Genomic DNA, 3,853 nt, shown 5'->3' with positions numbered 1-3,853 from the left:
ACTGTCTTTACTATACATACATTAATATGCTTGCTCTGTAGTATCATCTGTTGACGACCAGCTTCAGACTTGGCAGTACTTTCCGCAATCCTTGCCTCTGATGAGATGATAATCCATGGTAACACACACAACATCACCATAAAAATGGTGTACCTTATTTGGTGTAAAGTCGGCTTCATTGTCAAGAGGATGTATTCCAAAAATAAAAGTCTTTAACTGTGTAACAAGACTGCTTAACTGAAAACTATTTTATGCGCAGACTGATCAGTTACAATTTCTTGTAGATTCGCTCGGTTTGCACGTCTACATGTTTATCCTGGAATATATTCAACTTCAGCTATTTAAAAGGATATGAATCATAATTGGCCTTGATTATTTTCCTTCCCGAATCAATTCAATTAAATTCAAACTACTTTTATAAAATAAGTAATGCTTTTAAAGTCAGCTATTCAAAAAGATGACAAGATCATAAAAAAAAAAAAAGTATCCGAACACTTAAAACAAAAACCATTTTTTAAACACACTGAAACTAAATTACAAAATAAAGTAGTCGTAAATGGAGAATTTTGTTCTGCGTATTTTGATACCTCATTCGGTACGATGCGACTTTATTTTCCTTAAAGCAATTTGAAAAAAAACACGAGAGCTTTTTAAAAGTGACGAAAATTTGAATTCACTATTCGCACGAAGCACGCAGATATTGAACACAGCGGAGTGAGCGTTCATCGGTGAGACTTTATTGAACCCGTAACAAAAGGTAGCAGAAATAACATTGAAGGAGGAAATAGTTTGTCACTTTGGAAACTCGACCATAATTTCATTACAGCTTACGTAAAATCGCATTGAGCCATTCTCCATCATTTTGGAATTTAGTTTTAATGTCTTTAAGACATTGCTTTTGTTTTAAGTGTTCGGATACTTTTTGTGCGCACTATATAATACAAATTATATAAATACTGATACCAATTATAGACTAAATATGTACGAACTGTAATAACTAGAACATTATACGCAAGGATAACAAGTACATTAAACAAGAAGAGTCCTTAAAAAGGACAACGTTCCGCTATGGCCTACTGGTGTTGAAAATAAATCAAAATCTACTCTTTCTTGACTCATGGAAACGATTAACATTGATATAATTGAGCTGAACTACTTGCATGGGGTGTAGAAATACGCAATAAAGCAGTTGTTATGGCATGTTGTGGGACCGGTGCACTGGCGTAACAAACAAGTGGTAGAATCCATTAGTCATGACAACGTACCTAGCCCAGTTCGGACAACGACCTTATGAACTTGAGGTCTTTTTAGCTGAATGCATATCCAGTAGAGAGAACCAGAAAGAGAACTGTATATGCTGAATGCTGGCTTAGAATTAGTAGAATTAAATTTGATACATTCTGTGGAAGACTTGAAATCTTGTGTGGAACTTTCAAGAATTATCTTATAGTGAACGGTGTTAATGAAACACTTTTGATATATCATGGTTTAAATGATTTACAAACTAAGTATTTTAGAATATTTACTTCAATCTTCATTCACAAAAATACTGTAGTGCATGTATGCAGTTTACTAGTAGTATGGTGAGCTGACTGAGCTCCCACCAAAGGGCAGTGCACTCACTGTTCATTTAGGGCAAGTTCGTGAAAGTAAATACACATAAATCATACCAGTTTATAAATTTAGCCGAATCTCTGCAAGGTAAAGTTACAAAATTTAAATGGTAAAAAATATTAGTTGGCTTTGGGTATGAGAGTATTGTATTTCTGTCATTACTTTGCTGTCACATCCCAAGATCCAATAACGTTAATACAGATTAAGAGTCAATGAACTGAGAACTCGGCCATTGTGATATAAAACAGCAGGACCAATGAGATGCCTTGTTACATACTAAACTGAGGTGATTGTCTCTGCTACATCTCCTGGCCTCCATTCACTTTCATGACTATTTAACCAAGCAACTATTTGACAACCTAGTGTACGAGAGGCAGCATTTTACCTCTTTACAATCTCTTTCTCATACATATAATTCACGCTTCAAGCAAGTTTTACAAACAGGATATGATGAGAACTGGTACTGGGTGTTTTGATCAATCTGAGCATATCGTTCCTACGGAACAAAAATAAATACATATGAAATACTCTTGAAATTTAGAATATCGTAAGAAGTGTTTTATACTCATATCAAATATGAAGCTTTTTATTAAATATGGATATGCACATACTTTAATGTAACTGTAACATTACTGTTTAACATAACAGAAATACTAAGGAATATCAGTTTCAATTTCAGTTTTATTTTACTGACAAATCAAAATATATACATAGGCAGTAGAATGAAAAGAAGTATTTGATCTGAAAGTGGGTGAACCATACAGAACAATGCTCGACATAAATGGGAATCTATAATTATTAAATGTTTTTATTAATATAAATACTAAATTTACCAGAAATAAAGACAGTGCAAAACAAAAACAGACATAGAAGACAAGACTATAATGTAAAGACAAGACATCACAAGACATGAGAACGCCATGCATGATGGCAGCTTATAGGTGATTATAAATGGATTTAAGTTATATTTAAGGAAATAATTGACGATATTATAGGGAGACAAGATTTCAAAGGAAAATAAATAAAGTTTTAATGATAAAATGAGATGAGATGCGCCTTGAAATAATTTAAGGGTATTAAAGGTCCACAAGAGAGGACTGGCCCTGCCTTTAAATTGAATTCCTGTCAAGGTCAGTGGTGAAGTATGAGCCAAAAAGTCTGAATTTGTGCAAATTCGAATAATTTTCATTTGTTTGATATGAATGGTATTCAAATAAGAGTTATTTTTGTCTCCCTAAATTATACTACAATGTGTATCATGAGGTAAAACAAGACTATTATACAGTGAAAACAAAGTCTTATAAGGCAAGAAACGTTTGAAACTATACAGAATCCTAGTATTAGATACATGTGTTGAATGTTGCTTCCACGTAAGACAATCATCCACTAAACGACACCAAGGTATTTTATGTTAGAAACACGTGCTAAATTGAAGTTATCAATAGAAGAAGATTTTATTACCAAGAGGACTACATGAAGGGAAGAACATGTGAAAGGGAAGCCAGATAAGGCCAGAAGCTGGGCCAACCTTAACAGGATTTATTGTAGCCTGATTTGTTTCTTTTCGTTTTTCCTCTCAATCTCAATCTAAATCCGCCAATTTGCGGCGGTCCCATGCGAATGAGAAAAATGGAATGATGATGGCGCTATAACCATCCATTTAGCGCCAGCTGTCCGCCGTCATGCTTTGTAGATGCGTCATTTTCAGGGGTCTGACCTACAATCCAGGAAAAAAGGTTGCCACACTTTGCCTGTCTTCCCCCACTCCCCCAATTCAATGTTGGACCACGCCATGTTGTCAACAGGTCCACGGGTGAGACCCTCCAACATTGAAAGATGGGGAGTGGGGAAGGGTGAGATATAGGGGGAGTCTGTACTTCCCATATATTGCATGCATGTTTCACTCGCCTCTCCAATTTTGATAGGGCACGCATTTCCATTGTTTAGTGCAAGTGTGCCAACTATTTTTTCCTGGATTGTAGAAAAGGAATTCAGCAAACATAAAAGCAACAAACATCAAATACTACAGGATGTACAATTCTCAAAATTAAATATATCACAATTTTGATTTACGATTTAAAATTCGTTAGGCATAATATAAATATAAATATATCCACAGCAAACAGCAATGGCCGCTAATTAGTGTATTGCATTTCAAGCTAATGTATTAAAAACAAAACCTGTGTTTTACCTGAAAACAAATCGAATTTTCTTGTAATAGCAACATCATATGGGGCAC

General features: G+C 34.7%; 1 non-coding gene across 1 annotated transcript; it reads left to right on the top strand.

The window, feature by feature from the left end:
• Nucleotides 1–591: 591 nt before the first annotated feature.
• LOC140153868 (small nucleolar RNA SNORD36) lies at nucleotides 592–665 on the top strand. Its single transcript, XR_011859200.1, has one exon. It is a non-coding gene; the product is annotated as a small nucleolar RNA SNORD36 (small nucleolar RNA).
• The last annotated feature ends 3,188 nt before the right edge of the window (nucleotides 666–3,853 follow it).

Source organism: Amphiura filiformis, chromosome 5, assembly GCF_039555335.1.
Source record: "Amphiura filiformis chromosome 5, Afil_fr2py, whole genome shotgun sequence".
In the NCBI taxonomy this organism is placed as follows: Eukaryota; Metazoa; Echinodermata; class Ophiuroidea; order Amphilepidida; family Amphiuridae; genus Amphiura; species Amphiura filiformis.
This window is presented reverse-complemented; position numbering and strand designations above follow the sequence as displayed.